Raw genomic sequence first — 18,055 nt, 5'->3', positions numbered from 1 at the left:
AATATTCTGAAACCACCAGTATAGCTTCACCATTCTAGAAAAGACCACTATTCACCACTGGCACATGTTTTGTTGGTTTGTAGAAAGTATAGGACTAGTAAAATATAAAATTTCTAATCAGAAAACTTGATATTACAAAAGTCTGCCACATTCACGCACCAACTGTTCTGTCTAATTTGATTGAATGCTATGATTTTATTTAGCACAGATTCAGACTTCATGAAGATACAATTATTTAAAAAAGATTATTAAAAAAACATTGCATGTTGCAATAGGATTTAATTATTAAAAGTTTGAGGTAAAATTAGGATTTTAGCTGTGAAAGCATACAGGAAGAAAAAAAGGAACTAGTAACCGCTATTTTTACCAAATTTAATTTCATGCTTGGCTGATGCACATTGGCAGACATCAGTATAGCATCACCTGTTCAGGGTAAAGTTTTCTCAATTTCACACTTCACAATGTGAGATGGCAGGTTTAATTTAACTCTGCATGTAGTTATAATTCATGCCTATTATCTAAGCGAAGCAAACTAATTGATTTACTTTTTAATTAGAAAGGTACTTCACACTGTCACCTATATAATAAAAACTTGTAATATTTTGGCAGTGACATGACTCCCCATCTGTACTTTTAACATCTGAAGGCTTTGCTTCAAAGTCTCACTTTCACCGCATGGATTCAGTGATAATTTTCTAAATTGTAATTCCAAATGTATCTACAAGTAATATGTATAAAGATTGCTTCTCTGATTACCAAATCAAATTTTAGTGAATTCATTTGAAAAGTGAAACTTGGCAGAGTTAATTATGGCATTTCTTCAAATAGGTTAAACACTGAATACTATTCACTTTAAATGTTGCTTACTCTATACGTTGTATGTAATTCATTTTTCAAATAAAAAAACACTGAGTATAAGGTTTCCTTTTAACGAGGCAACCACAGCCACGAATACACTGGAAAGACATTTAAGTGCAGGACAGCATTCACAAAACAATGCAGAGATTAGGCATTGCATGACCGTTCAGATAAGACCTGTGATCATGTACAGTGCTTGAATAAAAGCCTTGACACACTCTGCTTTCAATCACTACAAGTGTTCAGTGAAGTTGAACATCTTGAATGAATACACGAATCAGTCAACTGCACACATAGACTTACAACCAAGGTAGGCAATGATAAAGAACTTTAGGTTATCAAAAAGGTAAAGGATAAGAAATGCTTTAAATATATATGTGACGATGGATGATATGGGAAAGTGTGCAACAACGCAGGATTGGCTGGCAGGACCAGAGGTCAATGGTCAACATATGATCTTCACAGGATGTAATGTGGGTCTTAGCCAAAGATGGTTTACGTGGCATCGTGCCCAAGTACTGCGATGTTTGGGCTCAGTGTTGAATGGGAAGCGTCACATGAACTGCCACTGGTCTCGTCAAAAAATTAAATGCAAAGGACAACATTTCTCCATCCAGGATTGCACCCACCAAAGAAGGGTAACATAACCAAGTCATGTCTTGGACAACTGGAAGCTGCTAGAGACTGCAAATTGCAGATGAATGTTGGTCAACGGTTTATATTTCCACCTGAAATTGCCACCACTAACCTTCGACCAGATCCATCTGATGACGCATACAAGAGGAAGAGACTTTGGGGGCTCAACCATCTTCTAAAGTGGAACATCGAGGATGGAGAGTCCAAAGGATCATTCCCTGATAAATTAAAGTCAAACAGCATTTACAGCCTTTGTTCTCTAGGTGGCAGTAATGATCCATTGTTCTTGCTGCAGGTCCCTGAGATAGATTTATTTTCCACGGTCCCGTTCAAAATGTGCAACTGAGGATCGTTTTCATTAAGAAATAAGCTTGGCTAGGCAGAATTCTAAGAAGCCCCCTATTATAGCTCTACGTTTCTAATTGCATTTACTTCCACTTGGTTTTTATTCAGTATTAATTAAGTGAAAGCCTATTAAGCCCACGTGCGTCCCTGAAAACAGACCAGAGCTTAAGTAAATCTTAAGATCACAAACAAAAGTGTTTTCTACGTTTTTTTTAATTGTTAAATGGAACAATGGGAATTAAATTGTCTTCCTTTCTAGTTAATCTGTCTGCCAAACCTTTTTTTTTTTTAGTTCAATTCATTCCTGAAAGGTTTGAAGTGCCGATTTCACTTGTGGTGTCTCAAATGTGCTATTTAAAATGCCCACCAAAACTTTTCCTTCACCCTCACTTAAACTGTGTGTTTGGTGTTAATGAAATACAGACCTTTGCACTCCTGTGTAGCCTAGTGTTTAACCGTATTTCTTTTTTGTTGCAAAAGGCATCTTGCTATAGTTTCTTTAGCAGTTTTGCTGGAAACCTGAAGTGATTCTGAGGAATATCTCTGTGTTGGTGGGGAATGTCCGTCCCCTGAGGTCACAGAAGTTTACCAATCTGAAGTGCTTTAATGGTTTAGTGAGATGGGAAGGGTAGTGTATGACTTGTGTTATTACAAGGACAAACAATTGTTAACACAGGAAGAGCAATATTCATCTGGGACTATTTTCATTGATACACAAATAGGTGAGAGTTGGATACAAATAAAATGGTTGGTTGTGATGGGGTGCATCATTAGCAATCTCAAAGCATGTGTACCGATTTCTACCAGGAAGCCTGTGGATGTTTAGAAACTGAGGCTGTGAAGGTTTTCGACAAGTACAAGGTAAGCAGTTCATTAGAGGACACTGTTTGCTTCCTGACTGTCGCTTCAGGACAGTGCATACTGGGAAGTCAGAGTATGTTCTGGGGCTCGTTCTTTCTGCAGCATACGGCCAAGTTGTTCCCTCAGGGTTACCAGCTGTGAAATTAAACATTATTTCAGTGCTAAAATGTTGAGTTGAGCTGTCGAGAAACATTTTATTCTTTTGTTTTTGTGTATTCACGTCCCCTGTCAGGATTTAATTCTTTCTTTAATATACAGCTGCTGTTGTGAGTTTACTTGTCCTTCTGTGCACCTTTAGAAACCTAATAGACACATTTTCAATTTATTTCAAATACCACATGTAATGCATAGGCGTGGGAAGGTGAGTGCTGAGATAGATAGATCTAAGGTAAGAGACCGAGATAGAGCGAGAGAGCGATAGAGACATATAGATAGATGTGTGTGTGTAAAAAAGTAACTGAAAAAACAGATCAATTCAATTCAAGTACAGACGCTTGAGGAACATCTTGTTACGATGGATTCCTAATGAGTTTTCCAGTCAATTACCTTTAGGTTCCAAAGTGATGTCTTGGTAGGGACCATGCTCGCCATCATACAACAACTCACGCATTATAATGCTGAAGCTGAAGACGTCTCCCTTCGGGGTCCCATTAAATGGGTGTTGGACTAGTCTCAAAAACTCAGGAGCTGTCCAATACAGATCTAAATTGCAGAACACACTTATTATACAAAGTAGCTTACATTTTACAAAACTGACCCTCAGCAGTATGCAAACCCACCTTAGTGTGGCTGGTCCAGAGGGATCACCCTGTGCTTGATCCAATGATGAAACTCCCACAGGCCAAACCCGGAGAGCTTGACCTGCATCCAGCTGTCCACCAGACAGGTAATCGGCTTCAGATTCCCATGCGATTTGTTGTGAATAAACACCATGCCCTGGTAGAAACAAATAAGATTTTACTTCTACATGAAATATACAATTACCAAGCACAAAATGGTAGACAAAAGACAAGCAATTGCACATGTATTTGAATAGGATAAAGGCCCAACCTTGGCTTCTTCTGACCTCAATAAACATCTAAAAAGCAATTATCAAAGGTCACTAATGAAGACATAAGTCTATTACAATTACAAATTCCACAGTTTAACCGTTTTCTCAGCCTAACATTAGACAGAAAGCTACACCTTTTTAACATAAAATGCAGATTACAAAGCTTCCCCCAAATTAGTTTGTTTAATTTATAATCCAGTCGGTTTATTATAAAAATATCACCACTACCGAAGTGGGGTGCCCCCTGCTGGTGTTAAACAATGAGAATCACAATAAATACGTTTTTTTATAATACACTGCTGCCAAGACTGGCGGGGGAAATGGCGGGCAGAAAAACTTAGGATGGAAGTTAGGATTGGCTGTAATTGAATGCGTAAAGGGGGATGTGGGTTAGCTATAGTGCTGTGTGAACGCGACAGGTACCTTGTTTTTGTTCTGTCCTTTTGCCGTGTCTGATTTACAGTGCTCTTCTCACACAAGTTTGTTATTAGGATGATGTTTTCACTTGTCCTTGTGTAACCAGGATTTGTTGCGTATTGACACCGTCTGATGTCACACGCATCTCTTCAAAAGTCGATAAAGCAACTAATAAATAATTTAAAAAGGGGCACTGATGTCATGATCATGGTCAAAACATCTTTTCACGCCTATGATGTCATGTCATGTAATGGGTGCAGTGCTGAACTGTTGCTGTTAAGTGCTAATTCATTTAAGAATTTCCACAGGGTGCATAGTACACCTTGTTTGTGCTACCTTAGCCCGTGGGAGCTAATCTGTCCCTCACCTCCTTCAATCTGTCTTTTGAGTAGGACAAGGTAACATGTTGATATTTTAATGGAAATCGGATTGGGAGCTGGCCCCCACCTGGGAGATCTGTGACTCAAGTAGGTAGGAGGTTGCTTGTAACACAGTTGAAGGAGTTCTGCCTGTACTTGTAGTGCACTGAAACTCAAATACTTTTAACAGTAGGATGCATGAAATACGCTTTTATCATGAAGAAAATTGTATTTCAGCACATGTAGATTGGACAACCCCCTTGATGTGTGTCATGGATTCCTACCACTCAGACTGATGAGATCATATGGTCACCAGAAGAAGGTCACCAGATTAACTGTTTTGTTTTGTTTTTTCGTGTCCAAATGGAACAGTATGTCTTGGTGACATCTGTTAGTGTTACATTCAACTCGGGACATCTGTTTGAATCACTCAGAGTATTGGCATTGACAGCATTTGAGCTCCAATTTCTCAGAACGCTGTGACTGCAGAATAAAACCTCCATGGTCAAATAATCAGTAGGAGTGTGAGTAATGCATGCAAACACCTAGGCCTCGTCTCTTATGTAGGTGTACAAGGGATTGATTTCTGTTTTACCATGGTATGCTTTATAATTTTCAGTTCTGCAAAGAGAATCCATGTCTGGGGGAATATAATCTAGTGACAGGTGTAGAACATGTAAAGCATTAATTCTGCCAATCACACTTCAATGTTTCTAGATCGGTTCATGGTGTAATTTGGGATGTGAGCCACCTTTGACGACAAAGTATTTCTTGAAGGAATTATGTTGAACTGAGGAAAAAGATAATAAAACACATTGTGTCTGCTACATCAGCTGTACAAGATTCATGACAGAGATTGCTTTCTGTTTTACTGTCAGTACATGTTGCCTTGCAGCATTTGTGCTTCGGTGAATAATAAAAGAGCTCCCAAGGGGAGCTGGTTCACCATGCCCTTTTGAAAGTGTGGAGTAGAGCACGCTGTGTTCAGCTCACACTGTGCCAGGGATTTCAGACACGATTCCCCATGTACCAAAATGAAACAAACACAGCAACCTTTCCAAAAGCGGGCACATAACAGGACCTATGTCAGGACCAATATGCCAATTTTATGTTTTTGTTTGTATTCTTGCTTTCTTAAACAAGCTGGGATTTTTTTTAGACACTTACATAATCAAAGTTTTGTATTATAACCATTTCTTATACACAATTTCTCAGCTTTGGTACATGATCATGCTGTATTAGAAAAGTATACTGATATGGATTGCTCTTGTGTTTGTTAGGATTGGTTTTAAGAACATAAGAAAGTTTACAATCGAGAGGAGGCCATTCGACACATCGTGCTCGTTTGGTGTCCATTAATAACTGAGTGATCCAAGGATCCTATCCAGTCTATTTTTAAATGTTCCCAAACTTTCACCATCTACCACATCCCTGGGAATTTGTTCAGATTGTGACGCCTCTCTGTGTAAAGAAGTGTCTCCTGTTTTCTGTCTTGAATGCCTTGAAGCCCAATTTCCATTTGTTTCCCCGGGTGCGTGTGTCCCTGCTGATCTGGAAAAGCTCCTCTGGTTTGATGTCGTTGATGCCCTTCATGCCCACGTAGTCTCCTCTGTTCCAGGGTGAAAAGGTTCAGTTCCCTCAGTCTCTCAGTAGGACATTCCCTTCAGACACTTTTTAAATTCTACACTTTTGTCAATATACCCTAACATCCTGTTTGCCTTGTTTACTGCTTCCCCACACTGTTTGGATGGAGAAAGTGAGAAGTGAGGAGTTGTTTTCCATCCATCCACTGTATTTACACCGATCAGCCATAACACTATGACCACTGACAGGTGAAGTGAATAACACTGATAATCTCGTTATCATGGCACCTGTCAGTGGGTGGGAAATATTAGGCAGCAAGTGAACATTTTGTCCTCAAAGTTGATGTGTTAGAAGCAGGAAAAATGGGCAAGCGTAAGGACTCTGACAAGGGCCAAACTGTGATGGCTAGACGACTGGGTCAGAGCATCTCCAAAACTGCAGCTCTTGTGGGGTGTTCCCAGTCTGCAGTGGTCAGTACCTATCAAAAGTGGTCCAAGGAAGGAAAAGCGGTGAACCGGCGACAGGGTCATGGGTGGCCAAGGCTCACTGATGCACGTGGGGAGCGAAGGCTGGCCTGTGTGGTCCGATCCAACAGACGAGTTATTGTAGCTCAAATTGCTGAAAAAGTGAATGCTGGTTCTGATAGAAAGGTGTCAGAACACACAGAGCATCGCAGTTTGTTGCGTATGGGGCTGCGTAGCTGCAGACCAGTCAGGGTGCCCATGCTGACCCCTGTACACTGCCGAAAGCGCCTACAATGGGCACGTGAGCATCAGAACTGGACCACGGAGCAATGGAAGAAGGTGGCCTGGTCTGATGAATCACAAGTTCAAGGTGTTGACTTGGCCTCCAAATTCCCCAGATCTCAATCCAATCGAGCATCTGTGGGATGTGCTGGACAAACAAGTCCGATCCATGGAGGCTCCACCTCGCAACTTACAGGACTTAAAGGATCTGCTGCTAACGTCTTGGTGCCAGATACCACAGCACACCTTCAGAGGTCTAGTGGAGTCCATGCCTCAACGGGTCAGGGCTGTTTTGGTGGCAAAAGGGGGACCTACACAATATTAGGCAGGTGGTCATAATGTTATGGCTGATCGGTGTATATCATACAATTTAAAAACAAAATCTTGAGGTGTACTGGATACTTTAGGTGTAAATTCTTTCAACTGCTCGTCCAATTATTGAATGTTTGACTGTCTGATGCGTGTCCACAACAGAGTCTATCACTTTAGGATGTTCTTCAGTTTCATAGGCCAGACAAAAAGTGCTAAAGATGGAATTGTTTAAGACACCTAGTAGGCAAAGTGTGACCCCAATCAGTGCATTGTTTGTACAGCCAACCAGCAGAAGATCTAGAAATAATGGAAACTTGCTAATCAATCAATGAAATATGACTTTGATATGTGTAGACACTTTGGAAGGACTCTATGCCTTTCAGTAACGCTATGCCTTTGCATAATTGAATCGCATTTAGTTTTATCCTGTTTGTAAATTTACTCGTCAGCCTGTCAGCTCACTTCATGAATACACATATAAACGGGAAGCATAGCACAGGACAGGAGTGACACATGTAACATGGTTTAAAGATGCCATTATGAGAACTAACAAAACAGTAGTCGGCTGTGTAAACACTGCAAGAGATAGAAGGCTTTGGAAAGAAATCGGGAACCCCAGATACAGAAAGGAGGCTGCAAGAGAGAATGTTTTTAAATGTCTTGAGCCCTTGCTGTCATGTTATAAACATTTTTTGTGATGTTTTTATTGTTTTTACTGTCCATCTGAGTGCTATTGTTCTAGAGTTCTTGATAGGATATGACTTAGCTGAGGCATTTCAATTTGTAAACACAAAGGATGAAATTCATACGCTGTTTTCCATTACACTGCATTTTACAACAGCTCTTTATTATTAATAAAAAAACAGAACAAACTCCAAATCTTGATAAATCAAAACAGAACATTTAAATTGCTTACAGTGCCTTTCAGATTAGCATACAGAGAAAATCACGGGGCGCTTTACCACTTCATTATGCGTTTTTCTTATTGGGTAAAAACAGTTGTAAACATAACCTGGTGGTAAGCACTATATATAGTCCAAAAAGTGGTGGGTGCTGTTTTTGTATTATTATGGACACGAGAACATTGTATAAAAAGAGGTATGCAGGGTCAGGGAACAGCACTAAAAGCTGTTCTGTTGTTTTTGTTCTTGTTATTAAGACTTGGCTGCAAGCAAATGAGAAGTGTCATAGGTAATTGTGCATAAAGGCAGTAGACATGATGCAGGGTTTAATGAGGTGCCAAGGGGAAGCAGTGAGTGAAGGTTCTCTGGTAGAGAAAAAACACAAAAATAGTGAAACCAAACTGCTAATCCCATTTTCCCAAGATTCAAGACAGGTTTTAGAGCCGTCTCCGATTCCTTGGGAATGAGTAAACTTTGGCTCCACTGGCACATATTGGGGTTGTTGAAAAGTAAAATGAAACTGTGTTTCGAGCCCCTGCATACTGGGGGAAGAGTGGGGAAGCCTTTGGTGGTAATTTACTTCCTCTTCGCTCCGATAACACCTACTACTTTACTTTTACGTATACCCCACAATACCTATTAGAAAAACACTCAGCTTTTCCCTCTTAAGTGTAGTGCTGGTGGTGCTTTGTAAGAACTCACCTGTGACAGAGCAGATTCTGGGAAAATAACCTTTTGATCCCTCAGTGTGAAAAGCTGCTGCACATAAGCATCGTCTACAAAAAACAACAACAATGGAATTGTCTGTCCAAGTATTCCTTGCTTTTTTTCCCCCAGTACTGATTATATTATATTTCAGTATATTTCAAAGTACCAGACTGGACAACAGTTGCTCAGAATTTCCTTAGCAACAACCAATCTTAGTGTTGTTTTTAGCAATGAATCATTTTGCCAGACGATCAAAGGGTAGGTGAAATCAGAACTGAAGGGAAATCAAATTCATATTATTAGAGAGGATAAAGAGGGAAGCTGACAGCCTATGCATTTAGTTTTATTATACAAAGTCATCACCTGTAAAGAAAAGTAAAATTGCTTATCCTTCAACGGTAAGAATGCATGAGTGAATAAACAAACAGAAAAGAGCCCCCGAAATATAAAAAGATGCAACATTTCAGCAGCACGATGAATAAAATATCTGTGCGAATGCGTCTTTAGTAATTTAGCCCCTATTTTCTGAAATAAGTAGAAACATTCTCATCTAGAATTCTGCTACTTTCAACTCAACAAGGAGTCCTTCCTTATTCTTAAACTCTTGAACTATAATTTGTGCCATGTTTGATGTCAGTTATGAATTGGGGCTTCATTCTCTCCAATCCTGAAAACCTCTGACGCTAAGAAATGTGCTGGTTCGGGAAAAACAAAAATAAGGTGGGGAAAATTCACTATCTGAATTAGGTGAAAAGTGATTGAAGAAATTGATAAAACTATTTAAAACTGACTCAGGAACAGTAAAACTGACCCCAAGATGAATTACTTGATTGGTAGCATATACAGAGAACATCAGAATATATTTCTACAGTTATCATTTTGCACTAAAGACAATCAAACCCAAAGACACGAGGGTTAATATTTTTTTATATTTTAAACTGTCATATGACATTAACTAAATATTATATAACATAAAATAACATTTCCTCTTTTTCATTTGTGGATGGCACAGATGATACAAAGTATAATTGCTAATGTTTACTTTTTGTATAGAACTGCAGGGTATCTTGTAATGAGAAATGCACATGAACTGTTAGTCAAATCTGACAGCTTGTTGTGGTTCTGCAAGGATGTTGGGTTTGTAGTTTAGACTGAATCCACAGCAGGGCACTACAGTGAGTTAGCATAACGTGAAGCCTGGTTGTGCTTATCAAGCAACAATACCCATTAGGATGAAAACAGACAAACACAAGGCACATTCAGGCACAGAGACTGGTGTTACTCGCAGGACGCACAGTCTCAAAATGTTAATTGAGAATTGCGGGGCTTCTAAGTAAATAAATAAATAAAGGAGCTCCAGGGTAAGTAATTTCTCTGCTTCCTGAATCCATTCAGTATTCTTTGTTTGTTTCTTCCCCCCGGTTTGGAGCTCATTTCGTCAAGTGGCAGAGATGGAGTGCAGCAATAGTCCTCCGCCTCGACCCACTCTGTTAAACTAACGCCAACGGACAAGAGTGTCAGGAACTCCAGGCCTGTAGAGATGAGCATCTGTTGAGGAGGTTTCACAGAAGATGGCATCCTTAATCCCGGCCTGTGCCTCTTGATTAATTCCCGAAGTTTGAAGTACAATGAGTCATTCTTAATGTTCATTGAAACCGTGTGGAAAATCATTTGTAATAGGATATCGTAATGCTGCCCTGGGCACTTCATTAGCCTTTGGAAGGATGCATTCCTCATAACGCAAGAGGCCTGAAGGCAAATAGCTCAAAGTTGAAACCTTTTTTGACTTCATAATGACTTTTGCTGTTCTATTTAACTCTATTATTCCAACCTACTGAAGAAGGCAAGGAGTCTTATATTATAAGAGTATCCATCCTTCATGTAGTGTGAGTTGTTGAGTTTCCTCGCATTACCAAATAAAATTGCAAATGTTTTAGCTGTTGGTATTGTCATGAAAGGCAGCTTTCCTCTTTTTATATTCCCTGGAACTTTAATATCCTTATTATTAAATTGTATAGCTGAGAGGGTTAGCTTTTCAAAGCAAGAACAATTATTGTCTCCAATGTACATAAAGTTATGACGAGTTGGTGGCAGCAGAGAGCACTTCCTGGGTTCAAGTCATTAAATGGACATCCTTGTCCTTGAGGGAAGAACTTTACAGTGATTACTATGGCAAGCCAGCTTATCGTTTAGAGAGATCTTCAATTGCATTTCAATATATCTTTAATTATTTACAGATATGTTTAAATATTTAAACAGCTCTCTAAATGTATTTAAGATTTCTTTAAATTCACGTTTTCTATAAATGTTTTAATTTTCCATTGCAATGAAATGATATCTGAAATACATTTTGAGATATTTTCAAATCGTTTTCAGATATCTATAAATTACTTCCAGTTCATTTAGATATATCTTTAAATTAAAGATATCTGCAAATCACTTCCTGTACGTAGCCCAAGATGATCACTTTCTGATCACTTTCTATGTAACTCAATAAGTAAACAGGAAGTAATAATATCAGCCAGCATACAGGAAGTCATTTACAGATACTGTATCTTGAAATGATATGCAGATATCTCTAAATTAACAAAGTCATTTACAGATGTCTTTAAATATGGAATTTAATAAGATATCTCAAATTCATTTACAGATATTTTGGAGTGTCATGTATGGTCAATTTCCTAATGCTACAGAAACCAGGATGACATTATATCCAGTTTGACAAGACAATGTCAGTGTTATCAAAGCAGCATCAGTTATCTTAGAAAATTCATGAATATGAACCACAGAGTGAAGCAAACATATATTGTGCATTTTTCAATTTTCTGCAGTTCAGGTTTGAGTGATTTATACAAATGTTTAATATTTGAGAAAACAAACCAACAAAAAACAAGGGATTTCATAAAGACAAATAGGCATTGATTCTCAATAATGAAAACACCTTACAGCATATTGCACATACAAATCAAAAATTGACGAGTCTTTGCTCTTCTTAGTTTTTATTCTATCACCAAAACAAACATGCTGTAATAACTATAATTACACGAGTGACTCACAGTAGTGCAGGATTAATCTGAAACTCTACACATGATGTTTATTGAAAGAGTTTTGTATCAAAAATGCCGCAGGGTAAACAATATGGCCCATACTGCAAGACAATCTGACTCCAGTCGAGACATACTATATGTATTTGTTAATTATAGATCCTGTTTCAGAACCCAAGAACCCAATTTATGATAATTATGATTATTATGTTGATTATTATTATTACTATTGTACATGGCTCATGTTCATGTTACACATTTTAATGTATTGTTCATAAATATGCATTTATATGGATGGTGAACAAAGTGATTGGTTCAAATTGTATTTCTTAGTTCCTATTTTATTAGCAGCATCGGCAAAAAATCTGCCTGATGAGAGAAACTGTGACATTCAGAGAGGTAAAATGCTTGTGGCTTCTTCCTTTATCAGAACTGGAACCTTCTGTATTTAATTCAGCCCATTTTCTGGTGAAATTATGCCAAGGCTACTTATGATGCACATATTAATAATGTAATCAGTATCTTATTCAGTGACAGAAATACGAACATAAGGTTATTTTAGAAGAACAAAAAGAACATAAGAACATAAGTGTCCAATCGAGAGGAGACCATTCGACCCATCATGCTTGTTTGGTGCCCATTAATAACCAAGTGATCCAAGGATCCTATCCAGTCTGATTTTAAATGTTCCCAAATTTTCATCGTCAACCACATCACTGGGGAGTTTGTTCCAGATTGTGACACCTCTCTGTGTGAAGAAGTATCTCCTGTTTTCCATCTTGAATGCCTTGAAGCCCAATTTCCATTTGTCCCCGGGTGCATGTGTCCCTGCTGATCTGGAAAAGCTCCTCTGGTATGATGTGGTTGATGCCTTTCATGATATTGAAGACTTGGATCAAGTCCCCACTTAGTCTCCTCTGTTCCAGGGTGAAAAGGTTCAGTTCCCTCAGTCTCTCAGTAGGACATTCCCTTCAAACCTGGAATAAGTCTGGTTGCTCTCCTCTGAACTGCCTCTAGAGCAGCGATATCTTTCTTGAAGTGTGGAGCCCAGAACTGTCCACAGTATCCAGTCTGAACATTACTGCCCTTGTTCTCAATTCTACACTTTTGACAATATACCCTAACATGCTGTTTGGCTTTTTTATTGCTTCCCCACTTTGTTTGGATGGAGAAAGTGAGGAGTCCACATAGACTCCTAGGTCTTTCTCATGCGTTACTTCATCTAGTTCTGTTCCTCCCATAGTGTAATTATAGTGGACATTTTTGTTACCTGCATGCATTATCTTGCACTTGTCCACATTGAATTTCATCTGTCGGGTCACATGATCTACAGCTGCAGTGTGTTTTTTTGTTTTAATCACACATGATACATTTGTACCCAGTCTTTAGAATGCAAGCAAAAGCTCCTGCAATACTTTGGTATCGGCTGACCACTGATTTATTTTCTTACCTTTTCTTACTACAATGATGATTTCACCAGACAAATGCATACCTTTAAGGAACTGGATTCTTCCCTTCAAGGCTGTTACAGCAATGTAGTCATTAAATTCAGGCACTCGACAGCGTAGGTAAAAAAAACTAAAAAGTTTCTAATAGAAAAACAAAAGTTGAGAGTGAGCAACATAAATGGAATCCTCTGCCCTTGTTTACATGTCTGTGTCGGTGAGATCAAGGCAAGCGGGAACCACGTGCTGTTTGGAAAGAGCACACTCGTGTTTTTTAGCAGTGCGCTACATTCCAAAAACAACTCATTTAATGCAATTCAAGAGGCCCTATCAGGACTCAAGCACACTGCACATAGGTAAACACTTGGACCGCACAATCTATTCTTGGCTCCATTAAGACCATTACTGGCAGTATGTGTTTTTTTTTTGTGTTAACCTTTTACTCTGAGGGGAGATTAATTTAATAAAAAACATCTCTTCAGTAGATATGGATAGAGTGGATAGCTGGTGTTATTAAAATGACTACATTTCACAAATGGTGGTTAATGCAAAATGAATCCAAGAAGAACTTGCTCCAGCTCACCAGCCAAAGTGACTACAGATAAAAAAAATAAAAAAGTGTGGGAGAGATGAAAAACGAGGCATTATCACAAAGGAGAGAAAAAGCAGTCGGACACTATTGCTGTCAAACTGCTCACCTTGAGAGTGAAGAATAGAAAATGGACTGATGCGGTTAGTTTTTGTAAAGAGAAAAGTACATTTCAGATCCTTGGACGCACTGAATGAAACAGGAGATTGATTGAAACAACAAACTTGTAAAGGCCGCATTTATCATAAAACTGTAATGCAGTTCTGAAAAGTTTGAAATCACCTGTACCTGCTGGGGAGATTAAAGATTAATGACTTTAACAGCAGCAATAGCCAAACAAACAATCAGCAGTGTGGATTAGCGGTCAGGGCTCTGTACTCTGTAGCGTGGGGTCGTGTGTCCAGGTGGTGGACACTGCTGTTGTATCCTTGAGCAAGATACTGTATCTAGATTGCTCCTGTAAAGACACGGCTGTATAAATGGGTAATTGGATGTACAAATAATGGGATATATTGTAAGTCAACCGGATAAGGGCATCTACTAAGAAATTTAATAATAATCCAAGAAATAAATAAATAAACTCAGATCTCAGTCTTTTCATCCTTTTCCACTGGAGGTTTTTTTTTGGTCCTGAAAGAGCTCTAAGTACCTTGTATGCTTATCATGACACACACTCTCATGAAAACACCAAGAAAAACTGCACTGGGCTTGGAAGTGCTTGTCGAGTTCATTTCAGGTGTTCATTCCAGCATGTTTTCAGTCTGTGTTTCAGTCTTTCTGTGCTTTTTTTTTTTTAAGTGTCCACGTTGTGGTTGGGAGCTGTGTGTTCTGTGCTTTATGGTCCAATCTCATTTTATGAGCTAGTTGGCCTTTCACTATTTTACAGCTGTGGGTTTTGACATGAGCTAAAGGGATTTTGTGGTCCTCATTTCACACAGTTGATAAATAGGCTGTGGTAAAAAATGATATATGCTGTATATATTTATGTGTGTGTGTAACTTAATATGCATATTTTTTTACATGTACATTTCTGTCATATAAGAATGTGAATTTGTTAATATAAAAATACAACAAACAAAAAAAGCAAAGAAAAGCTCTGGCACTAAAAGCCTCTGATGTCACAAAATGCCTGGGAAGACCGTTCAGATGAAAAGGCCGTGTCAGTTTAATTGTTAATAACAAAGCATGCAGGCACCCTGTCATTTGGAAGATCGGCACTGATAACTACTTGTATCGCAACCCAATTTAAATTACGCTGTGATGGATCGTGTTGAAGGGGCCGCATAATGTTGTGTGCTGTTCATTGAATTAGGAATAGGAAGGTGCAGAAGGATGTTGATTGGAATAATTGAAATTTCTACCTTGTTTCATACATGTGCACACAAACTAAATCCGAGATGCCTTCTCTTTGCACTACGTGAGAAGAAACATATCCTAGCTCTGACACGTGAAACGAATGAGAGCATGCCTTTATTTGTTATGTTATGATCAACTGAGTAACACATGCATCTGTGACTTAATGTTGCATGACTGAAACAACGGGAAGGTGCTGATTCAATACCGTTAGCTGGCCAGTACACCTGCTACTATCTTGGCACTCCCAGCCCCACACAGAGGAGACAGTACTACTCAGAAATCACATGACGAAGAAGAGGCATCTCTCGCCCCTGCAATGCATAAAGCACTTAAAGAGCACATTCATATACTTTTAAATGCATGCCCTTTTGTGGTTCTCTTTCAAGACCAGAAAGCAAATGCATTATACAATTACACCTCCAGAACATTCTAGCCTGCATGACAATCACTACTTCTCTTTTCTTTTTTTAAATATAGATCTGCTTCCCCCCTTGAGTACATTTTCAGTCCATTTACATTCTGTGTGAAATAAGGGCAGCCCCCCTTGACTTTTGCTCTTGATCAGATAAAGACCTCCCTTTGATTCTCACTCTTAACGTCCTAATTACGTACTGAGGGGTAGAGGGAGCCTGCAGAGAACCACTGCAAATCTGTGAGTAGCAATAATATCCTATGTTTTATATAGAATAGCATTTAAATTATATATATATATATATACACACAGTTCTGGAAAAAATGAGACCACTTAACATTGATTTCTGAACTTGGAGTGGTCTCTTAATTTTTTCCAGAGCTGTATATACACACCACTCAAAGACGAATTAAAGAATCTCTGCTATTCTCAGCTGTGGCTTTGATCTGAAAAAAGTACTTGTGGAGACCAATCACATTTTTGAAAATATGGAAGGCATATATTATTATTTATCTTTTGTTAGAAAGATTAGAAAGTTTAACACGTGGTTAAAATCTTGGTGTAGGGAAGAGGGGTTTAGGTTAATGGAGCATTGGTCTTTACAAACCGGACGGTCTATATCTAAACAGAAGGGGGGCTAATGCATTGGTAGAGCATATGTACAGAGAAATTGAGAATCATTTAAACTAGGGACCAGGGGGGCAGGGAGCTCTGACAATGGGACGTGTTCCACTAAAGAAAGAAAACAAAGGGAAACTGCTAGTATGAAAGTCCTGAAATGTTTGTACCTCAATGCCAGGAGTATGAGGAACAAGATGTTGGACTTAGAAGCCACAGTGCTGGCGTGTGACTTTGTTGTAGGAGTGATGGAAACATGGCTTACAGAAAATTACGGGGATGAATACAAGGTGAAAGGATACACACAGTTTAGGAGACACAGGCAAAATCGAAGAGATGGTGGGCTAGCATTATATGTGAAAAATGACATTGAGGCAGAAGAACTCAAATTAGATCCCAGTAACGGAACAGAATCTTTGTGGGTTAAACTTTTGAATAAAAAATCTGGAGGATTAGTGGTAGGAGTGTGTTACAGACCATCCAACCCAGATATTCAGTAAGATGCTGCATTGTACAGTGTAATCAGGACTGCATGTAGCAAGGATGTGGCTGTTATAATGGGGGATTTCGATTTCCCAAACAGACTGGGAAAGCCCAGTTGGGACTACAGAAGCAGAAATAGAAATGGTTGAGATGGTAAATGACTGCTTTCTAACTCAATTTGTCAGGGAACCAACCAGAGAGAGAGCATGCATTGACTCGATCTTCTCAAATGACCAATATAGAGTCAGAGGGACACTAGTTAGAGAATCAATGGCAAACTGTGATCACAATATGGTTAGCTTTGAGGCATACCAAGGACCAAGTCTAAAACAATGATCTACAATTTTAGAAAAGCAAACCTTGAAGGTATGAGGCAGCACTTAGAAGAGGCAGACGGATAACATGCCACAGGTTAACAACCAGTTCAGTCAAACCTTAAGAGAGATCAGGATAAATGAGGAGGAGGTACTAAAGGGACTAGCAGAATTAAAAACAAACAAATCGCCTGGGCCAGATGGTATATTTCCAACAGTACTTAAAGAAATTAGGGAAATTATTCATAGGCAGCTAACTCAAATATCCCAAATGACACTTAGAACGGGATGTGCCAACTGACTGGAAGACAGCAAATGTCATACCAATCCACAATAAAGGGGACAAAACTGAGCCAGGAAATTACAGCCCAATCAGTCTCACCTGCATCACCTGTAAAATGTTGGAAAAATTGATTAGACAGAAAATAGAGAAGCATCTTAACGAAAACCATATTCTTGGAGATAGTCAACATGGGTTTAGAAGAGGCAGATCATGTCTTACTAATTTATTTGAATTTTTTGAATATGCAACTGCAGCTGTAGATCAGGTGAAAGCATATGATATGATATACTTAGATTTTCTAAAAAGCTTTTGATAAGGTTCCACACCAAAGACTGATCCTCAAATTGGAAGCTGTAGGCATTCAGGGTAATGTAAGTAGATGGATTATGAACTGGTTGATGTATAGGAAACAGAGGGTGTCGATTAGAGGATTCGCTTCTAACTGAAGTGAGGTTGTTAGTGGAGTTCCACAGGGATCAGTATTAGGGCCTTTGCTTTTTCTAATCTATATTAATGATCTGGACTCTGGGATAGTTAGCAAACGTGTCAAATTTGCAGATGATAATAAAATAGGTGGCTTAGCAGATACAATCTTGGCAGCACAGGCTATTCAGAGGGACTTAGATAATATTCAGTTGTGGGCCGACACCTGGCAGATGAAATTCAATGTGGACAAGTGCAAGGTAATACATGCAGGTAACAAAAATGTCCACTATAATTACACTATGGGAG

This window comes from Amia ocellicauda, chromosome 20 (assembly GCF_036373705.1).
Source record: "Amia ocellicauda isolate fAmiCal2 chromosome 20, fAmiCal2.hap1, whole genome shotgun sequence".
NCBI lineage: Eukaryota > Metazoa > Chordata > Actinopteri > Amiiformes > Amiidae > Amia > Amia ocellicauda.
The sequence above is the reverse complement of the archived record's forward strand: the minus strand, read 5'-3'. Positions refer to the sequence as shown.